Consider the following 23,637-nt stretch of genomic DNA (forward strand, 5'->3'; position numbering starts at 1 on the left):
TTACCACATTTCACTTCTAAAAGGCTAAAAAAAAAAAGTTCACAAGCCACCACTGTAACTCAAGTTTGTATTCCAGCTTAAGACCCTATCAGGTTTCTTCAATATTCATCAATATACACAGGCGTCCTAATTAAAGATTTTAAAGCTGGGGTTCAAATTTGGCTAGCCTTGCCAGTTCCAGTGGGGTTTTTAAGTTAAAAAGAAGTTCCATTGCCTATTTGCAAGTGCAGTGCCGTATTTTAAAAATAAGGGTTTTAATGGAGTGCGGTGTGGATTAATCAAACTTGGGCAGATACAGAGGAAATGAGCAAGGGATTCGTCAAATGATTCACACAGTTTGCAGGCTAGCTCCAGGCATTTCCAATGGGTGTTTATGTCTTTTATAGGGAGCAATATAAGGTGGATTATTCACATTTGCTTTAAAATTGGCTTATTCGGTGCACTGTTTAAGTAAGCCTGGCATGATTTATCCCTGTAGAAATTTGCTAACACCTGGATGTTACTTTAAGAGCTTTCTATGAATCTGATGCCTTTTTGCCAGGATATATGTCTGACTTGGTCCTTCAGCAAAATTTTTAGGATCCAGGTTGATGGATAAACATGCTCCAGTTTGTCATGTCTCGATGGAGTTTACTGCAGGTAGTCCACAGGTGCTCTGACCAGGGTTTACTATCTTGTATAAAGATAATCTTAATAGCTTATTTCATGGTATTTTGGGGTGCTGCACATATTCTGTAGTAGTATTGTACGATGGAAGACCAGTTTCATATATTTGTTTATTCAATTCAAACTCCAGTCTTACCAGTGCATTCCGAGTATAGCGAGGAATTAGAAAGATCCTTTTCAAAGTCCTGCAATGTGCGGTTTCCAAAGTTTTTACCAGAGTCCCTGGTAATGCCAGATGACTATATGCAATTGCAGGCAGTTGCTTGGCTTTCATCACTTTTCGCATTACCACAGTAGATGGGCTGTGCATTTTTGCATTTAATTTGCACATGGCGTAGGTCAGCGCTTTGGCCTTTGTTTCTATGGAGGCGATGTGCTGATGGGCCTGCCATTGCTCGTGAAGCACACGCCCAGATAGTTGCACTTGGGTGCAGTGCTTATTTTCAAGTTGCCCAACCTCCAGTGTTGCTCGAGTTTATTAGCAAAGGTTCCAAATATCACCATCTTTGTTTTGTTGGTGTTGGCCTCTAGATGTTGTACTTGCTTAGCGCATCTAGTGCTTTCTGCAATCCCATGCATGTGTGGTCCAGTAGGACCATGTCGCTTGCCTACTGCATTAAAAACAATCGTAATCACCAGATTTTTGGAATGAACAAATTGGCAGCTGTTAAAAAGTGACCTAGGTCCGCAATGTACAGATTAAAAAGTAGGGGTGCCAGCACACAGCCTCGCTTGAGCCCTTGATCCGTGATGGCAGTCAACAACATACTGGGGATCCTCCAGTTTTGTAACTTTGCCCCTTAATAGATTTCGATTGACACAGTCAAATGCTGCGGTGTAGTCTACAAAACAGGCAAAGAGAGGGCGTTGTCTTTCACGAGTAGCTTGATCGATTAAATAGGCAAGGACTGTCACGTTGTCCAGTGTTAACGCGCCTGCCTGAAGCCTGACTGATACACTGGGAGTATGTCTTTGTTCTTGACCCAGTTTTGTAATACCTGTAGAATAAGGCTTGCATATGCCTTTGCCTCAATATCCAGTAGTGCTATCATCCTGTAATTAGTAAGATCTGATGTATCACCTTTTTTGTGGATCGGTTGTCATAGGGATCCATTCCAGTTTTCTGTGATTGTGGCATTGAACGTGTAATAATTAAATAAAGAGGGTAAATAAGGATGCACAGAAGATATAGTCCTCTTTAAATAGCTGACAGGATAGCCCGTTCGGACCGGGGGCCCCATTGCCCCTGATGTTCTTTAGTATTGTGGTCGCTCGCTTATGCACATCCAGGATTTTGTATACATCATCGCTTACTGTTCCTCGAGTTCCAGATGTTGTACAGGGTAGTTATTCCCGAACTTCTACTATTCGATTTACAATATAGGAGACTCACATGCTTGATCCATGTGGTACTTGAGACTCCGAGTAATTTGTGGATTTCTTCTCCAGTTGCCTGTAATTACATTTTGACACTTATGGGGAGATGATCGCTTACCTGCTGCTGGGGTTGAGAGAAGTCCATAACTAATTGTTGGAGATGGCTACTCATGAAGATGTAATTAATAGTTGCTTTTTGCCTGGCGGGAGTGTGGTTTTGAACATCTGGAGTTATATCATATATCAATACCTTTACAAATTAATATAGCATGTTGCTGGCTGGGTCCCTCAGTGACTTGGTGTCTTTACCTGTTTCCAAGTTATTGGTGTTAAAATCTCCTGCTATAATTATCCCGCAGTTTGGGAAGTTGATCAATAAATCTTCCATTGTTCCCATTAGCTCCAACATTTTGCCCTGTTGGGGGCTGTCCTTACTGTTAAAATAAACGTTTAGTAGTAGAATAGATGTTAACCTGCCATTTATTTGAAGGCCCTTTAAATATAAAGCCTGAACCATATCTGTGCTTTTAGGGGTTTTTACAACTATTATTGATGTATTAAAATTTACGTAAATCGATAGACTCCCTGACGGCGTCACAAATAAACGGTACTTTTTGGCTGGGTGTCGAAACTCCATTAATCCGGGAATTACCAGTGGTTTCATGAGCCAAGTTTCTTGCAAGCAAAGGATGTCCACGGACTGCAAGCATCCAAAAGCTTCTTGATTATTCAGCCTTGATTTAAGCCTGAAGACATTCTAAGATATTATTTTTAATATGTTTCTGCTCCTTTCCTTACTTGCCCTTTGTTTCCTTTGTGCTAGGAGCAGGTACAATGGAAGCCTCCTAAGGTTGATGTAAGCCAGCTCCAATAATTGGTATGATCTGTGTCCTTGGATCCCTCAATGATTTCACACCTCGTGGTGGAATTTGTCGAGGCCAGGCAAATATTTAAATAAGAAAGTGGCGTCATGGCCGTTGTTGGCAGCGAGCCCTTTAGTTTGTATTTTCTTTATTTGTGTTGCTTTTACTTCGGGGCGATCCTCTAGCATGTATGGGTATCTATCTGCTTGAGGTTCCTGGACATGTATCCCCAAGTTGGCTTGTTGGTCCTTGGCTATTATAACAGTTTCGACTATTGGTTGGGTTTTCCATATAACTAGCGTTGATTCTGTAGTTGCCTTATTACTTGGGGCCTTTAAATATACTCACAGTAGATCTTCTATGTTAAGGTGGATTAACTGTGGTATGTGCTGAAGAATTTGTGATATATTTACTCTATTTAGAATGTCATTATTACCTTGGGATATGTATTCTTGTTTGCTTTTGTGCTGGGTTATATCTGTGGGTGTCTAGTTTCTTTTAGCCAGTTTATGTCCATCTGAGCTTATGTTGTGTGAGTTTTTGGTTCCTGGGGATGGGGGGGCAGAGCAGATCTGAGTGTGCGGATGAGTAAGCGAACAAGCAAGTGCATGTCCGTTCTAGGAGTTGAGGTTGGAGTGTGGTGGGTGGCATGAAGCGGTAACAGAGAGCAGTGTGTGGTGGGCGCGGTTGCACCGCAGACCTCCCAGCGCCTACCTGCAGCCTGTGGCACGTTATTGTCCTGTCCCCTCCTGCTAATCCAGTGCTATTCCAGTGCAGCCATAGAGAAAGTGCTATCTCTGCATCACACCACACTGTACCCCGACGTTGTGCCAGCCAGCTCTGCCCCTCATGCCCTGATGCCCATGGTACCTGGTGGAGGAGAGGAAAGGAAAATAAATTAAACACTAAACCCGGGGTTTCGGCTTGGATCCAGCATTAGTGCTGACCTTTTTATTTGCCCCCTTGACCCCTGTCATCTTTTCAAACTCTCAAAACGTCCCCCTCTGTTTGTCTGCTAGCAAAACAATAAAAAAATTAAAAAATCAGTGATTTGCTGTCCAGTGTGCCACTTGGCCTCTGCCCATTTGGTGAGTTTGGGTGTGCCAGCAGCCAGCGTCTGTTGAGGGTGGCCCCGGTGTTATGCGGAGGCAGCTCGGTCAGAACTGAGTGCGGCTTGTAGGACACCTGGAGGCCTCACTCACTGCAGCCCCCCACCCCACTGCGCACGCTGTAGAAGGGCACAGACTCGGACTCAGACTTGCACCCTCAGGGTCTCGCACAGAGCTGCAAGGATCTCTCCCCAGTTTATCAGGCATTACCTCGAATCACTCCAGTTCTCCAACACTGATAAAGACCATCAGGCGGAAGAAGCCCGGAGCTTGCCTGTCCCACTTAAAATCTCACCCCTACGTGTTGTCTATGTTCACGATCGATTTGAGAAATTCAAAACTAAGGAATAAGGGATCAGAAATGGATCCAGGTGTTGCTGATGCGGACCTAGTAAGCAAATGTACTGCTCTCCCCGAGTCGATAGTCTCACATGACCTCAAGTTCTCCATGTTGAACACATTTGTACCAATCCCTCTAATCCGGGCCACTTATGCTCATAGTTTATCGACAGAAGCTGGAATAACAACAACTGGAACTGGAACTGAAATGGGAATGGAATTGGATGAATGTGTTGTATTTACAGAAGTTGGAAAGATGGAAATGGATACAGACTTGGATGATGACAAGGTTAAGCATGAGGCAAATGCTGCTTTTGAAGTAAATCCGTCAACTGAACCTGAGGTCACAAAGGAACATACAAACTTGCCTCCCACAACTAGCTTTCAGAAAATCATAGGGCCACCATCAGGTCCTTTATCAGTTAAAGTGATCCCACTAGTAACCCAGATTGAAAAATGCACTTTTGTCTATGAGGAACTGGAGGATCTTACTCTCCTGGACATTGCCATACATATGGAAAGAAATCAAGAAATATAGGCAAATAAAAAATTCAGTGTGTACCAGGTGCCCCAGAATTAGCACTGAGACTGTTGCTGGACTATCTTGTTAGCTGTCCTCGCATGGCAGCTGTGTACAGTAGCAGTCTTTCGAGCGCTTCACTCATGCGATCATTGGGATTATCGAATTTGGAAGCAACCTCTAATGAAAGGGTGCAAGGTGTTTGGCACACACTGAATGAGGGTGTTAATGAAAAGGGAAGGGAGGGCAAATTTGGATGTATTTTATGCATTAGAAAGGATTCTTTCGTCAATTTTAACTTTGCTTGAGAAATCGACTGCCCATTCTGACCAAGGGCTAAAAACAACCAGAATAAAAAGGGCCAGAAAGGGGGGGAGCTTTTTCCCACCTGGTGCCCAAGCTGTGGAGCTCACTCCTACAGGAGATTAGATTTACAGCATCAGAGGTAACATTCAGAAAAAAACTAAAAACATGGTTGTTTACTGATTGCAACTAATCACCCGTTCTCTCGCCGTTGCTCCATTAGTCCACTTGCCGAAGCCTTTGGGTAGCCATGCACTCTATAAATCCTTTTAACATTAACAATAACATTAGCATTAGGATGTGCTGGGTGTAATATCTATGATTTTAAACGGGGAGAAGCAACTTACGGGTATATTATCAAGAAACAGAGTTAAATTTATCGCCGCTTTAGTGGCAGGAAACTGCCACTAAAGCGGCTATAATGACCTTGATAATATGCCCTTGTGAATTCCCAAAGAAGCCCATGATCTGGTGTGAACATGGGTTTCTATTGGAATTCTCAAGGGCATATTATCAAGCCAATTATCGCCTCTTTAGCGGCAGTTTCCTGCCGTTAAAGCGGCGATAATTTTAACTCCGTCCTTGATAATATGCCCCTTAGTTCTGCCCGTTCTTGTCTAGGAAAGGCAGGAAAATGTATTGAAGTGAAATCTCAGGCGAGTCAGACTAGTATAAGGGGGTTGAAATGGGGACCCAGGTGGGGAATTGGGAAGGTTTTGGGGCTACCCTTTCAGGACAGTCTAGAGATAGCCCTATGCTTGTGAATTTGTCTTGTAGCTACCCAGAATATCATAAATGGGGGGATCACCCCCACGTCACAGAGGAAAATATGAATGGATTAGCACCTAAGAATACCCTGCCGGTCTACTCAAGTTTCAAAAAAGGGAACACCAGGATATCCTGTGTTACAGTTTTAACAACTGATCCTTCTGTTGTTAAACAATCCATGGTTGAGTTAGAGGTTGTTCCCCCTGAGGAGGGTGTCCCTCAGGCAGAAGCTAATGGCCCAAAAACATGGAGGCAGAAGAAGAAGAGACTCCTGCGTATAATAAAATGTAAACCAAAAAACTGCGGTTTCCAACTCTATTTGAGGAGCCCATTGATTCCCCCTTGCCTCAGAAAGGTAGTGAGCCAAAACCCGCCTGGTTTCTGGTTGGACAGAATCCTGGGTTCCCAGAGGTGAAATCTCTCCCTCTACCCATTATGAAAGATGAACTTGTAAGAGGGGCTTAGGACCAGAAGAAAGGAACAAGGTGTTGGGGGCAATGGGACATAATGGGGGGGGGGGGGGATTGTGCCCTAAACGGGTCAATCACAGAATGGCAAATTAGGTTTCTGTGCTTTATAAAATAAAGTTCAGGCGGACCAGTGGAGCTGGGTAGTTGGCCTGTTGAATGCTTCTAAAGCAAGTTAAAAAAGCCCTATGTTGCGGAGGTAGCCCTCCGAAAAAATGTTTGTCCTGGATCATGGCTGGGTTAGGTAATCCCAGCATTAAGCTAGACACCTTAATGCAACATGATTAAATGATAATTTGCCTACAGGAAACATGGCGCTACACAGATTTTGATTTTGAGAATTTCTTTGTATACTATTGTGCAGCAAAACCTTCAGCAAAAGGTCATGCAAGTGGTGGTTCAGCTATATTACTTAGTTGCAGAATAAATTGGAACCCCCGGGCTTTCACCGATCCGTGTAACCTTTGCATGGCCATGAAACTTAAGTTGGGTAATGGGACGCTTGGTCAGCACCCGTCCCTTTTCCTGGTAAATGTATATATTACATCTGGGAGGGTGTCTGATTCTCTGGTTTAATCCATTTTCTCTTTTATCCATAAAAAAATCAGAGAAGAATGCACAATGATATTGGTAGTGGGAGATTTTAATGCAAAAATCTCAAACTGTTCATCCTTGGTTTACCGTAACCAGGAGTTAGAGGAGGCATAGACCATCCCAGAGCCAATATTGCCCGAACATATTAGGTCAGATAAGCAAAGACTGAATCTTTTGCATTGTTTAAGAATGAATTACTTTTTTATTCTAAATGGGAGATTCCCAGATGATTCACCAGCCTCGCTTACTTTCCACGCCTCTCAGGGCAGTCACTCATTGACTATATGGTAGTATCTTGCCCGCTTTTTGTTGCCTGAACCCAATTTAAGTTTTTGGGGAAAAACTCGAGTGACCACAGTAGTATTTTATCAGTGGAAGTTAGTTTGGAGCTCAAGTCCTTGGATACTTGGAATTCCAGAGATGATAGTATTATGTATAGTAAAACAAATGGGCGCACATTTTGGTCCAATAAAAGCATTATATGCTTAGGGAGGCTGGTTAAAAACGTGAGCTGTGGTCCTATACAGGAAAATCCCATCTCATTGTTTGAAAAAAACCTTCTCTTATTTAGATCTTGCGGAAGGAAAAAATAGGTCAGACGCACTAATTAACCTGCGGTTATTTCGGGGACGGTAACAAAGTTAAATGAGGAGATAAATGCTCTAGTAAGGGAACAATTTAAGCAATCTTCCTTGACTAGGCAAAGGGAAATTAGTAGTTTAAAGCAGATAAGAAAGAGAATCAAGGTCGTCGGAAGGCAGAAAAGTGGAGGACTGAAACTGGACTAAATTAAGAGAGGTTGCACAGTCTGGTGACTTGCGCAAATATTGGGTTCGAATAGCTAAATTTTGTGACAATAGAGTAAAGGCAAAAGTCATTCTAATATCCAATGCAGAATGGACACAATACATCTCACAGCTACATGCTCCTAATTTAATGACCATGTCTAAGTTAGAGTTTTTTAAGAAGCCTCTTGTAGGGATTGACTACGGCCTGCATTCCTGTAAAGAAATTGAGAGCTTCATTAAATGGGCAAGTTATTCAGGTGTAATGGGCCCTGATGATCTTCCTATAGCTGCAATCAAACAAGATAGCCCTGCATGGGCACAATTCCTTTGCCCGGTATTCTCCTATTCTTATACCTATGGGATTATCCCATATTCTTGGAGAGGAAGTATTGTGGTTTCATTTTATTAAATAGGTCCCAGAACGTCCCCTGCCAGCTTTAGGCAAATCACACTGTTAGATGCGACTGGAAAACTGTTTGCTAAAAGCATCCTTCTCCATCTTCTGGATTGGGTTTACAGAAATAACTTAGTCTCGGCAGAGCAAGCAGAGTATCGTAAGCATAGTAGTACATTAGATAATATTACTGCCTTGCAAATCCTAATTGAAAAATACCCAATGGGTAAGAGCATGGCCCTGTATACTGCCTTTATAGATTTCTCCACAGCTTTCGACCGGATAGACAGGGGGGCGCTGTGGAGGAAATTAGTAGCAATGGGGATCCCTCTGCATTTGCTGAGACTGATTATAGCATTGCACTCCTCAATCTCGACTCAGGTTTTGATGGGGGGTAATAAGGGCCTGTGGAATAATGGGTTGAAGCATGGGTGCCTGTTAGCCCCTCTCCTTTTCTCTCTTTAAATTAATGAGCAGCCGAGTAGGGTGGGGTAAAGGGGACTCCCCCAAATTAGGAACAATGAAGTTGAGTTGTCTGCTTTATGCGGATGACACCATTCGGATGGATCTAACCCCAATAGGACTTCAAAGGCGCCTTAATGAGTTAGCACGCTATGCGGATGATCATTTAAAAAAAAATATATATATATATAGCAAAAAGTAAAATTAGGATTTTTAGATGTCCGAGGTGAAGAGTAGTGAAAAATATGCATTGGTTCCTGGGGAAAGGTAACATTGATGTAGTGAAAGTGTACCCATACCTGGGAAGAATTTTTACAAGCAGATGCTCTAGCAATGATCATATTGACCAATGCTGAAGTAAGGCAATATCTCAGGCAGGCACAATTGGTAGATTTTATAAATGTTGCAGGCAAAGACACCTTGCACACATTATATCAGTATACAAAATTAAAATCCCGCCAGTACTAAGTTACGCTTGCGAACTAGTGGACGAACAGCAGTGGTCTTTTTTTGGAGAAGGCAGAGGGGCGTATTTGGCACCAGATCTGTAATTTGAATAGAGCAGCCCCCATAGCGGCTATCAGGCTTGAATTTGGGCTCCTCTCGACCTATGTGTTCGCCACTGCTGCATGCTTTAGATGGAGTAATGCCTTGTTGAACAGCGTTGAAAATGTTTTGCTGGCAGCGCTAAGGCAGGAAATATTTGTAAGCCTGAAGGGGAAAAGCGTTTTTTTTAGGAATTATGTGAAAGCAGCAGATTTATTTTGCATTGGATTCATCAGTGTAGGCTCTTTACCAAAACAAGCTTTGAAAATGTTAATTAAAAAGACCATTTATGAAGTCTGTCGAAAAAGAGATACCGTTTTGTACTTAGGTCAGTCCGGCAATGATGTAATAGCTGGGAGTAGTATTTATAAACAACCTCAACCATATTTTGCATGGAATCTCCCTCACGAAGTACGCAGAACTACCCTATTCTTAAGGATGTATCTGTTGCCCCTATGAATTGTGACAGGGGTGTGGGAGGGATTAGCCAGGCAGGACAGACTTTGTCACCTATGTGGAAGCAGGGTACAGGATTTAAATCATGTTTTATTTGTCTGCTCCCTATTACAACCATTCCGACTTGGTTTGTTGAGGCCATTGTATTTAAAATATAACATTGCCACAGCGGAGGAGGCTCAAAATGTTGTTTTGCCCCCCCCCCTTTCTGAACAAGTGTGTTTTAAAATCACATCTTTTTTTAAACAGTTTTTAAATATATTTTAGATAAGAACCAATTTGAAGATGTAGGCTGTGGTTTGTTGATGAGGGTCCTATGTGGATAATATTCATTGCACATTATATTATATCTAGAATTGTAGGGTCCTCATAATGTAAATTTGATTATGTTATAGAATCTAATGGCGCAATTAGAATTACATCTCACCAAATCAGCTGGCCCCCTAAAGCATCAAAGGATTAATGGAATTAGTACAGTACTTATGCACTTGCACTTTGATAACATGTATGCTGCTATGTAGACTGCATTGCATAATGAATGTATTTTGCACTTTTTAGGCTACTGCTTGTATTTTTCCTTGGGGTCCCTCTGAGCGAGATAATTTCAACTATCTTGTGCGCACTTATGAATCTAGTTTGTACGATGAAAACTGTAACTGCTGGGTCTCTGCATATACTCTGTACATATATTATATATGGAAATCTAAGATGCTGCTTAATGAAGTTATTTTTTTAGAGTGTTAAACTATATAACTTGACCCAAACAGTTTTATCAGTAATCCATTACAATGGTGAAATCGGTCTAATATCTGCGTACTTGCACACTTAGTTTTAGCAAGCTGCTTTTATCTCATATTGCTCAACAAAATTGATGAATTTATGGTTTTACATGTATTGTAAGTTTTAATTTAACTCTGGATGATTTGTTAAATCAGGGCCTTTTTATTTGGTTATTCTGTATGTGGAACTCCTAGGAGCTCCAAATCATAAAATAAAAAAAATTGAATTGTGTGAGACTTGTCTCGCCAGTTCCCCCTCATATTTGTGAGTGCTTCCCTAGTTGTTCTGGTCCATGTCACTGTAGGTGTTCACACTCCTCTTTTTTGAAATCACTAAATGTAAAAATGTGTTTCTCAAGCTGTGTTGGACAGGGCATCTTCTGTGATGGTTCTCTTCCCTTGTATCGGACAGCTCTTTTAGAAAAACTAGTTCCTTAAAGGCCCTTCTGCTCAGTTAATGTCCATACGGTGAAGGGCTGTGTTAGAGAAATCCCACAGGATTGCTCAAAGCTTCCTAGTCCACCCTTGGTTGGATGTGATGTGGAGCTGATCTCAGTAAGACAGAAAGTGAAAGAGGAGAAGAGCACATCAATGGAGAAGAGGCTTGTGAGTAGGAGCACCAGGAGGAGAAAATGCAAGAGGGAGAAAATAAGATTAGGAGGTGGAGGGTGACCTGGATGAGAACCAAAGGCAAAGTCACCTCCAGATAGATGAGGACCTCTAGAATGCCTATGAGGAGAAGGATCATTAGAGCCATGAGAATCAGGTGAAACAGAAGGAGCCAGAAAAAGAGGACCAGGATGTCCAAGTTCAGGAGGATAAAGTAGATTCAGACCATGAGGACTAGGATCCTGGGTAGACCAGGCTATGGAAAAGGGGGGTGATCAGGAGAAAGGGGATGACCTAGAGGATCAGAATGATCAAGAGAAGGACCAGGAGGAACAGAAGCCAGATCAGGTAGAGGAGTGGGACCGGAACCCTCAGTGCCACCAGGATGATATAGAACAAAGAACCTGGACAAGGACAAATAGGATCAAGACCAGAAGGACCTAGATGATGAGGATGGGGTAGATGAGGATAACCAGAAAAACCAGAACCAGGAGGATCAGAATGAACAAGATGAGAAGAACTGGAATACCAGGAGTAAAAGGTCAGGAAAGATCAGGAGAAAGAGAAGCCAAATGATCAGGTGGAGGAAAACCATCAGGAAACCACCAGGAAATCAGGACCACCAGGAACAGCTAGGCCACATTGACTGAGATGACTAGGACCAGAGGAGCAAGACTAAAAGGACCAGGACCAACAGAACCAGGAATGCCAAGACGAGACAAGAAATACCATGAAGAGCAGGAGTAGACCAAGTAGAGGAGGACATCTGGAAGACTAGAGATACAAGAACTATGATGATTAGAAGGTCTAGAAGCAGGAACAGTAGGACAAGGAGGACTGTGGCCAGAAGCATCTGGAGGACTAAGGCCACCAGGAGGACAGGGTCACTTGCAGAACAAGGAACTCAAGAAAGAGGATGCAGAGGACTAGAAGTATCCAGGAAGACCATAAGGATATATAAGACAAGAACAGGAGGAATAGGAGGACAAGCTCTAAGATAAAGAGAAGGAGCACCAGGCAGACTAACATATTACATATGTATCATGATTATGATGTATTGCATTGCTACTCTCAGCAGGTAGATGTCAAATATGTACTTTCTTTGTCTTTGATCATATTTATTCGAACTTATAATTTTGTCTTGAGAACGTTGACAGCATAACACTCTATGCTCTTTTACTATTTTTCTTTGCTGGTTTTCATTTTCTTGTTTCATAAATAGAACTAAGAATGATTATTGAATTATTTGGGTTGGCATGCTCTGGCTGATTTTACTATGAGTTGCATTCCTCTGTACCTTTTAACCGCATGCGCGCTAGCGGTTTTCCCGCAGCGCGCTGCGATTTAAAAAAACCTGCGTTACGTGATATGCTCAGCTCGTCATCCGCGTAGCGCAGGTTACGCCCATGACGAGCTGAGCTCGTCATGAGCGTAGAAGGGGTTAAAGAACAGCAAGGCCTTGTCATTTGTGTTTCTTCACTCGTACACCGTTTCCAGAAGTATTGTAGATTCGACTTTTCATAAACTAGACCTCAATTTACCACAGCTATCCTTTTGTTTCAAGTAAATAGTAATCGTCTTGTCAATTTGGAACTAAAAGGATCCACCGTTACTGAATATATTATACATGACATGCTTGATTAAAGAGAGAGATTTCTGACTAAATGAGACAAACTTTACCTAATATTTGAAATGTGTTTAACATCTGACAACTATTGTTAATGCACAGTTTCTGTAAATTATTTCACCTGACACATTGTGAGAAATTCCGGTTGGTACCCAAGACTTATGTGCAGACATCAGAATAAATGCTCTCAATGTGATGGTTCTCACAGGCACCAGTTTCACATCTTACAGTGCCAACAGGTGATTCACTTTTCATGAAGTTGAGAATTCACTCACTCACTCACTCACTCACCCATAGTTTTTTTCTTTCACACAATTCTGCATTTATCGAGTAACAGTTAGAGTTGTGTGCTTTGATTAAATCCCCCTATCATTCAGTAGACTCAACCTGCTGTTATCCTTTAGAAGAAAATATTCTGTTACCAAGCCGAGGATCAGCTAAAACAGAGAAGTCTCACAGGAGCCAACTGTATCTAGAATCACAGTTAAACATTTCTTTAGGGACTCAAAGCAAAGGTCACAGTCCACAAGCATGAAGGCCCTATTCACTTCACTCAGAGGATTAAAAAACACATTCGTTTGCAGTTTTATATAGCGTGAACTAGGCCTGAAAGTATAAGAGCACTTTACATCAGCACCAACCAGTTGCATTACACATGATGTTTGGTAGGCATGGGGAGACTTTGGGCCATATGTATCAGCATTCCGTTTTGCGATTCCTAAATAGCGATTTTTTAGGAATCGCTATTTAGAAATCGCAAAATGGTATGTATGTAGAAAATCGCTTCTTTTTAGCGATTTCTAAAAATTCCTTAATTGCGATTAGCAAATTTCTAATCGCAATTAAGGAATAATTTCCCATTCATTTCTATGGGCCAGGAGGCCCATAGGAATGAAGGGGAAATGTGCGATTCGCAATTTGCTAATCGCAAATTGTGAATATTTTCAAGGGTGCAGGGGTGTCCAAAGGACACCCTGTTGCACCCCTGAAAACTGCATGGGTGCACATGTGGTGCACATACATGCCCTAAGGGCATGTATGTGCGTCACATGGCACTTTGAAAAAAGAAAAAATATGCATTTTGAAAGGAATTCGCAACTTACCACCAACTAGAAGTTGGTGGTAATTTGCGATTCCTTAAGGCCAATTTGCTATTTTTTTAAGCTTCTTACAGTGCATTTAAGGAATCGCAAAATGTGTGATTCCTTATGTTCAATCGCAAGATAAGGAATCGCATATTTTGCGATTCCTTATTTCTCAAGCAGATTTGCTTGATGCATACCATTAGTCCAAATAGCATTCGCAAACGCCGAAATTCGCTGGCGTTTGCGAAGTCAATTTGGCTTGATACATATGGCCCTAAGTGATTTGCATGGAATCACAGGATGTTGAACTGATGTAGAAATTCGATCCTGGTTCCTCAGTTCCAAAGCTGCAGTACTGGCCATTATGCCACATCCTCTCCTCAACATACTAACATTCCCTTTCCTGTGAGAGTTTCTATATTTTCTGACAACAGTGACTTCCATACATCCTCTGAATTATAATAATCTGTGGTCTTCTGGTCTAGGGCTACAGTAGTACAGTTTCCCCAACTCTGTCTTGGGCAGGGGAGAGTGGGTGGTGTCTGTGTCTCTTTTGTTACTGTCAAGGTATTTTGGTTGTTTGACAAAATATTGGGGACAAAAATATTATGATACACCAATATTGCCTCAAAAATAATGTGAATGAGAATATTATCCAAAAAAAGGTAAGCTTATTGAAATATGTGTGTGTGTGTGTGTGTGTAATTTATTTGACATTTTAAAGATTAAAATAATAATATAATCAAAAATAAACATTAAAATAGTTTAATTATTCACAATAACTAGAAATAAACAAATTATGTATATACTTTTAAAAATAAAACAATTTGGAAAAATTACAAAATTGCATTCAAATTATGAATAATAAAAAAAACAAAAATAAACATACATAACAAACATAAATGTAATAAAAGAACAAAATAAATAGAAAACCAATACAATTGAAAAAAAGTGAAATATATTTAAATTTACAAATAATTTAAATATTACAAAAAATGCAAAAATAAAATAAATATTAACAATTCAAATAAAACAATAGAAGGGAACGTTTTGGGCTTTTAGGGAGTCAGATTTACTATTCTAACAACAACATGTGAAACAGTAGGTACATCGTTGGTGCTTGGAGGGTTCAGATTTACTAGCCCACTCCAATGTAAAAAAGTAAGAATGTGTAAAACTTTGCAGGGGTCACATTTTCAATACCCAGCCCAAACCAAAGTAAGCAAAAACAGGAAAATTGTTGAACTTTGGAGGGTTAGATTTACTTCTCCCACTCCAATCTGAGTAACTGTACGGAAAGTATTGGGCTTTAGAATGGTCAAATTTACTATTTCCACTCCAATGTAAGCAAAAGCACAGGAAGTATTCCACTTTGGCAGAGTTAGGTTCACTATTCCCTCTCTTGTCTGAGCAACAGTAGGGCTTTGATTTACTATTCTGACATCAATCTCAGCAACAGTAGAGAAAGTGTTGGACTTCAGAGTGGCCAGACATATTGGGGCAGATTTATGAAGACCTTGCGCCGCCGGTGCGTCATTTTTAACATGGGAAAAAGTGACGCACCGGCTGCGCAAGGCCTTCATAAATCTGCCCCATTATTCCCACTTCTAGCTGAACAACACTAGGTAAAGTAGTGGACTTTGGAGGGGTCAGATTTACTACTCCCACTCCAATGTAAGCAAGGTCAGGGAGTGTATTTCATTTTGGAAGGGTTACATTTACTATTCTCTCTTCAATATCAGCAACAGCAGGGAAAGTGCTCGACATTGGAGGGGTCATATTTAATATTCACACTCAAACGTAAGCAAACATAAGGCAAGTGTTGGACTTTGGAGGGGTTTGATTTACTAGTTCCACTGCAATCTGAGCAAGAGTTAGGATAGAGCTGGACTTTGCAGGGGAGGAATGTATTATTGCCATTTCAGTGTAAGCAAAAGCAGAGAAAGTGTTGCACTTTGGAGAGCTTAGAATGATAATTCCGACTACAAGCTGAACAGCAGTAGGGAAAGTATTGGACTTTGGAGGGGTTACATTTACTTTTCCAAGTCCTACATTTAAAAAAAACATTTAAATATGAAGCAAAAAAAGTATTTAAACATATTTAAAATGAAAATGTATTCCTTACAGATGAATAGGATTAAAACAAATAAAACAAAAAAGACAACATTAAATATATTTAAATAAAAACACCTTCTCCTTACTCCCCCAAAAAACAACATTATAAAAATAAAATTATAAAAATAAAACATTCTTGATATTAAATTCCTTAATAAATAAACAATTAAAATATTTATAAAATGTAAAACTCATGTACATGTTATAATTAAAAAAAATGATCAACAAATGAACACATAATTTAAAAATAAATAAAACAAGAATTAATCATTTTACGTATTTAATTATTATCTCAATATTTTATTCAACTTTAAAATTGAATTAATAGTAAAAAACAAATGTATATTTAAATCAATTCCACTCCAATCTCCTACAAACTCAACGACCCACTACTAAACTAAAAAATATACAGTATTCTTTTAGCCAAGCAACATTCTAACCAAATCAAAGAGTGTGTGGGATTTTCCAACTTCCTTGAGGTGAGAAGAGACACCTCATCATACTAGATGGAGTCAAACAAACAGCACTGACCTGACTGGATTTCAAGTTTTATTAAAATGACTAAATAAGTGGTTGGGAATGTCAGGAGCTATTCTAGAGTTTAATAATAATTCATCAATGACATGAGTCAACAACTAATAATTTAGTCAATCAAATCGACCAGTCGTAATTTATGTGTGAAGCATGCAAGAGAGTTCTACCTCACCCACACTATTTATGTTGGAAACTTATACAGTGAATGTTAACTCCAGTTCAGAGTGTCCACGCACAGTATTCCGACAAGATCAAAAAAAAAAAGACTGGGCGGATATTACTGTTGAATAAGATTTTTCCTAAACAACCAGGTGTTGAGATGTTTTCGGAAAGCCATTTCAGAAGGCTCCAGTCTGAGATGTAGGAGAAGTGAATTCCACTGTTTGGCTGCCAGGAACCTGAACGAGACACCGCCAAAATGCTTTCTATTTGGGAACACTGACTGGTCCTGCTCCAGCCGATCTCACACAGCGCATGGGATGGTATATTTGGATCATTGAAAGAAGGTACTTATGGCCTCTGCCCTGTAGTATTCTGTGAACATAACACAGGGTTTTGAAGGATATACTTTCCTCAATAGTGAGCCAGTGAGGTGTTTCCATGGCTCGCCCAGTGGGAGCAAGTTTGGGGATGTTCAGCTGCATACGAACTGCCACTTTTTATAACTGCTGAAGCATATGTTTGCTCCTCTTGGATGCCCCCAAGTAAAGGACGCTGTAATAGTCTACTCTTGAAGCCACAAGGGCCTGGACCATCGTTTTTGCACAGTCGGGAATAAGCCCAAGGATTTTCCTGATCCTTTTTAGGATCCTGAAGAAGGTACCTGTAAGGTGGAGATTTGGGCACAGAAAGATAGAATAGAAACAAACCAAACTCCAAGGTTTTTAACTTAGTGGTTCCGGGAGGGTGTGGACCCCAGCTAACTGGGCCACCAGCTCGAGGACCAAAAAGATGGTTTCTTCCCTACCTCTAAAATATCAATTTTATTGGCATTTAGTCTAAGGCAGCTGTTTTTCATTCAATTAGCCAGGTCTGCTACACATAGCCTAAAATCCTCTGCCGCTTGTACATTGTCCTGGGCCAATGTAAGGGTCAGCTGTGTGTCGTCCGCATATGACACCATCTATACTCCATGGTTTTCCAAAAGGTCCGCCAGCGGGCGCATATACAGGTTGAAGAGGATCAGGCTCAGAGCTGAGCCCTGTGGCACGCCCTGTTTCAACTGTCGAGTGGTCAAAACAAAAGATTAAAGGGTGACTTGAAAGGTGCGATCCTCCAAGAAATTAGCCAGCCAGCTCAGGGCAGTGCCACTCACCCCTGCATTTATTTATTTATTTTATTTATAGTATTTATAAAGCGCTCTGCAACCCTACGGGCATCCTGGCGCTGCATGAATATAGTTGGAACACTGTGCATCCTGAGTGGAGGATGGTCCTTTATTTTCTGGGGAGATAAATTTTAGGGAAAAGCCATGTTTTTACTTTTCTTCTGAAGGCCATCAGTTCTTTTGTTTTCCTGATGGCAATAGGCAATCTATTCCACAAACGGGCTGCCGCTATACTGAAGGCTCTGCCACCATAAGTGGCTTTCCTAATCCTGGGTATACTGATGAGGTTAGTGGAAGAGGATCGAAGAGTCCGAGTGGGTTCATACCACTTGAATTTGTTTTGTAGTGGTAGGGGGCCCATTCCATATACTGCTTTGAAGACGGTGCATAGGGATTTGAAAAGAATTCCCTGGTGTACAGGCAGCCAGTGTAATTCCGCCAGTGCAAGAGTAGTGGAGGATCTTCGTCCTCGGGAAAGTGCCATTTTGGCTGCTGCCGCCTGGTTGCTCTGAAGTCTGGAAATCAGGTAAGCAGGTGATTCCAGTAGCAGAGCATTACAGTAGTCCAGGCGGCTGAGAATGGTGCTCCTCACTATGGTGGCCCTAACCTGTGCTGGTAGAAGGGGGAGCAGCTTTCGAAGTCCTCGCATTAAGGCGAAACAACTGCTCACCTGCTTATTGACATTGGTCTCTAAACTCAAATTTTCATTGAAGCTGACTCCTAGGTTTCTCACTGATTTCACTGGGGATAGTGGCTCCCCTGACTCCAGAGGCCAAAAGTCAGCGGGCAGGCTTCTAGTGATTCTACCTACTTTGCAATGCATTATTTCGTTTTTTTCACTATTGAACTGTAGTGAGTTCTTATTTAGCCAGGATGCCATTTCCATCATGCAAGTGTGGAAGGTCTCGAGTGAATCTGCCTGGGCACCATCAAGGGAGATCATCAGCTGCGTGTCATCCGCATAGTTGATCACGCTAATGCCGTGAGCCTTGATGGTGCCCATCAGGGGCTGCATGTACACATTGAAGAGTATCGGACTGATTGCAGACCCCTGTGGGACCCCATGTGGAACTATAGCGAACTCCGACTGGTATGGAGGTAGTGCTACTGCCTGCCACCTGTCCGTCAAATAGGAACGGAACCAGTCGAGCGCAGCTTCCCCAACTCCAACGCTCTTCAGCCTTGTCAGCAGAATATCATGGCTCACCGTATCGAATGCGGCGGACAGGTCCAGCAAAATTAAGATTGCTGATTCTCCCCTGTCCGCCCTCATTCGCAGGTCGTCCATAACCGTCAGTAGAGCTGACTCGGTTCCATGAGCTGGTCTGAAACCGAATTGCTCCTCTTCAAGGATGTTGTTAGTTTCCAGGAAGAGGCACAATGATCTTCTGACCAGCCGCTCCATGATCTTGATTGGGTATGGCAGGAGCGATATAGGTCGGTAGTTTTTATGGCAGTTGGGGTCCAAGTTTGATTTCTTCAATAGGGGGTGACAACTGCCAATTTCCAGTCTTTTGGTACAGTGCCTGTGTTAAAAGATTGATTACACAGTTGTTGAAGTACTGGAAAGAGCTCGTCCCTGAACTCCTTTACTATTTTGTGAGGTAGAGGGTCCAAAGGAGATCCCGATGTTATGTTAAGGGCTGTTTGTTCGAATTCTTGTTCTGTTGGAGTCTCGAAATTCTCCAAGATAGCCTTTGGTGTGGGTTGTCTTATATTTCCCTCGTTCTTCTCCCCATTCTCGGTGTTGTTGTTATACTGCGCTAGAGGGGGGGGTGCATCCTTCATGCCCTTAATGATCTTAGTAATTTTTTCCTGAAAAAAGGTCGCGAGACCGTCACATAGTTCCTGTGAGGGCTTAATTTGGCTATTAGCACACTCAGGATGGGACAGTTCTTTAACTATCCTAAAGATATCATGTGATTTGTTGGAACTATTTAAAATTAGGTCTGCATAATAGTTTGCTTTGGCTATGGTGATCTCTTTTTTGTACTGCACAATTGTCTGCCTCCAGAGCAGTCTCTCCTGCTCTGAGTAATGTTTCCTCCAATGCCTCTCCGCCTTTTTACAGGCGTTTTTCAGCTTTTTCAGTGTATCCAAGTACCAAGGCGCGGAGGGATTTCCTCTTTTTCTGATCACCTTCAACGGTGCAATATAATCCAATTTCCTAGTTATCTCATTGCATAGTAGGTGATAGTTCGTGGTAATATCGTTTCCTAGATTGAACGAATCCCCCACTTGAAGGAGGTCAGACTTCCCTTTCTCTTTCCTTCTTAGCAGACCCTTCCAGTCGCGGCTAATGAAGGTCCTGGTCTGTGTGATTGCTGGTCCTGAGTTGACCAGGGTGTGAATGTTAAATAATAGGAGATGATGGTCCGACCACCCTACAGGTAGTATTGTTCCCATGGTAATAAGATCCTCTGCGGCAAATATTAAATCCAGCATGTTTCCTTCCTTATGTGTGGGGGTAGTTATCCACTGTTTTAATCCTAAATTGGTACAGGATTGTGTGATATTATGAAAGGCCGTGTCAAGTTGACCGTTGGTCCACAAGTTAAAGTCCCCCAATACCAGCAGTCTGCTATGCGAGATTGACAGGTTATTGATGACAGTAATCAGTTCCTGCTGTTGCGTTGCGTTGATGTGCCCCGGTGTCCTATAGCAGATTAGGCCCGTAAGGCAATGGCCTGAGTCATGTCTAATCGAAATCCCTAGAATTTCAACCGATGTAATCATATCAACATCCAGCGTTACAATATTTAAGTCGTCCCTGAAAATGATTCCTGTTCCTCCCCCTCGTCCCACGATCCTGGATTTATGAATAATCTTGTATCCTACCGGACACGCCGGCCCCCACTCTAACTCTAGTCCAGCCACCGTCCATGTTTTGGTCAGAAACAAAATATCCAAGTTATTGGATTCAATCAGAAGCTGTATTTCGATGGCATGTTTTGGGAGGGATCTAACATTTAATAACCCACTTATTAATTCTCCCTTAGATGTATGCCTGTGTTCGGCGTCCTTTAGCGAGATATGCCTGTTTCCTGAGGTCTGACGAGTTTTAAGTGACGATTCAAGTGGCAGGGGGTTAATATGCGGCAGGCACATTAAGCAGTTTGGGCAAGGCTCCTTGTCCTTAGATGTTGTATTGGGGGCTAGGCGTGGGCAAGTTACTCTGCCAGCCAGTGGGTCCAGCATCATCAATGCTTCCCTACTATATCTATGGGACTCAGTATCCGGAGTCGGTCGGGCAAGGGGGGTAGCCCTAGGCCAGGACTCGGCGCGAACGAGCGCAGACGAGCTTGCCTTAAGCGCGCCTTCGGCGCGCAAACGTCACGCCCGCTGCGCTCGTCCGCTGCGCTTCCGGTGAAAGCACATCCTTTATGGGAATGAGGTAGACGTGAAAGAGGGGGCGTGGTCAGCGCAAGTTGGCGTGTCCTGCAATTCCGGCAATGGCGTCCGGCCGAGAATACACCCGCCCGCGACAGCGCTCAATCCGCTGTGCAGGGGTGTCTGTGCTCAGGAGGTCTAAGTGGCGGTGAGTCTTAGTTTTTTAAAAGCACGATATCACAGAAATGAAAACACAGTATCACAAGTTAAAAGCCAAAATTCCTACTCCCGGCTGTGCCTCAGGAGGTTCCAAACTACAAGCGCCGCGCTTGCAGTCAGCGCGCGTTTTGTAGCTGATGAGGGGGCGTGGTCAGCGCAAGTGGGCGTGTCCCGCAATTCCGGCAATGGCGTCCGGCCGAGAATACACCCGCCCGCAACAGCGCTCAATCCGCTGTGCAGGGGTGTCTGTGCTCAGGAGGTCTAAGTGGCGGTGAGTCTTAGTTTTTTAAAAGCACGATATCACAGAAATGAAAACACAGTATCACAAGTTAAAAGCCAAAATTCCTACTCCTGGCTGTGCCTCAGGAGGTTCCAAACTACAAGCGCCACGCTTGCAGGCAGCGCGCGTTTTGTAGCTGATGAGGGGGCGTGGTCAGCGCAAGTGGGCGTGTCCCGCAATTCCGGCAATGGCGTCCGGCCGAGAATACACCCGCCCGCGACAGCGCTCAATCCGCTGTGCAGGGGTGTCTGTGCTCAGGAGGTCTAAGTGGCGGTGAGTCTTAGTTTTTTAAAAGCACGATATCACAGAAATGAAAACACAGTATCACAAGTTAAAAGCCAAAATTCCTACTCCCGGCTGTGCCTCAGGAGGTTCCAAACTACAAGCATGGTGTAACCTATCTAAAAGCAGACCATGAGAAACCGTATCAAAAGCAGCACTCAAGTCAAGCATGACTAGAGCAGCCATTTGACCATCGTCTGCTGTTTCGCAAATAGATTCAGACGGGAGTAGTAATGCGGATTCTGAACTGTAAGAAGGTCTAAACCCAGATTGTATCTCATGGAGAAGAGCTCCTCCTCCACAAACTGCATGAGTTGTTGATTAACAAATTTATCTGCAAAGAAAGAAAGGCAGTAGAGAGATGGGTCTAAGGTTTTTGGGCAGCAAAGCATCTAAAGTTGGCTTCTTCAGCAGTGGGATCACCATGGCATGTTTCCACTCTTTCGGAACGGAGCCCGAGCTAATCGATAGATTTAACCGCTCGGTAAGTGCTGGTGCAATGGCTTCTCTGCCCCGTTCTAAAATCATCCGGGATGCAGGATCCAAAGGAGATCTAGACTTAACTTTCAGCATCAGACTGTTGGTTTCATATTCCGAGATAGGTCTCAGGTTAAGGAGTTTGCCTGAAACAGCTGAGGGAATACAGACAGAGTTTGTCAGTTGAAAATTCCTGGCACTCTCAGGGAAGGAGCTATAGATGTGGTAATCTTATCTAAGAAGGTTTGTGCAATCTGATTGCCGAGACCAGTTGAGGGTGGAATTGATGCTGCTGTACGTTCTAGGGAGGTTAGGGATTTAATTATCTGGAAGAGTTACCTCGATGAGTATCTGGATTGTTCTATTTTATGGGAGTAAAAATTTGCACAGACACCCCATAGATCTTTATCATATTTTTTCAGAGCCGCTAGATAGACGCTCATCATACTCTTTGCGCCACATGCGTTCTAACCACTTGCACGATCTCTTCATTTCTTGAAGTGCCTCTGAGAAGCAAGGTGCGGAGGGTTTAGTCCGTCTGCTAGTGATTATCTTTAGAGATCTGAGGGCGTCTAAAGCCTGGTTAATCCACCCCTTGAGTTGTGTATTGGCAGTAAACGAACAGGCTGCAAGTGTGGGTGTGTTTAGGTTTAAAAAGCTGGGAATTACGAGGGTGTAGTGCAGGCCAATTTGCGCATATTGCACTTTTAAGATGGTGCCGCTGGCGGTCCGACCAGGCCACCGTTATGGAGTGTGAGTTGGTAAATGTAGGGTCCAGTATGTGCCAAGTAAATGCGTGGGTGCATCAACCAATTGAACCAATCATTTACCTTCTATGTGCCTATTAGTATGAATAATCTAATTCCATGACAATTATTGCACATGACACTCAAATGTACACACACCAGAGCTACATCTATCAGAAATTAAGGCCCTGCACCCTAGAATGTCTTTACATCCAACTTTATCGACAGAACACTTTATTTTTGCTTCAGGAAAATTATGAAAATAGAAACACAAGCTCTACTTTATAAATTACACAAATATGTGTCTGTGTGTGCGTGCGCATGTGTGTGCACGCATACGTCCATATATATATATATATATATATATTACCCACTGGCAATAGCCAGTAGGTATATATAGTTAGGACCTAGCTACCGGAGGAAATCCGCAACATTCTATTGGGAATAACTTTGGCGCCGTTGGAGGAATTTGCGTGTAATTTTCCAAAATGTAGGCCAGCTCCGCTCCGCTTCTTCCCTGGAAGTTTCGGGGGGATTCGTCATGCGGGGGCCGAGAAAAAAGGGGGGGTCCCAAA

Source organism: Lissotriton helveticus, chromosome 7, assembly GCF_964261635.1.
Source record: "Lissotriton helveticus chromosome 7, aLisHel1.1, whole genome shotgun sequence".
Taxonomy (NCBI): domain Eukaryota; kingdom Metazoa; phylum Chordata; class Amphibia; order Caudata; family Salamandridae; genus Lissotriton; species Lissotriton helveticus.